Here is a 275-nt window from a genome sequence, read left to right on the forward strand (position 1 = left end):
GGCCAGTCTGCTCACACAAGGGCTGGTACCGGGTGTCTGCATGTCCCTTGGTGCTGTCAGTGCCCCTCGGTCTGGCATTCCTGCAGCAGCCTTGCAGCCCTCCGTGGTAAGCGCCGTGCCAAGGCCACTGTTTGCATGGAGTGCAGTGAACAGTGAAATTGCAGAGGAACAGCCCCTTTAGGATTACTTAGATGAAAGCTAACCAGAAACCCCTAAAAATGGCGGGAACTCTTGTTCTCTGTCTCCAGTTTTGTTACTTGTCATAACCAAACTTA

Source organism: Empidonax traillii, unplaced genomic scaffold (assembly GCF_003031625.1).
Source record: "Empidonax traillii isolate 1590-97213 ecotype Southwest subspecies unplaced genomic scaffold, ASM303162v1 scaffold167:size2001844, whole genome shotgun sequence".
Classification (NCBI taxonomy): domain Eukaryota; kingdom Metazoa; phylum Chordata; class Aves; order Passeriformes; family Tyrannidae; genus Empidonax; species Empidonax traillii.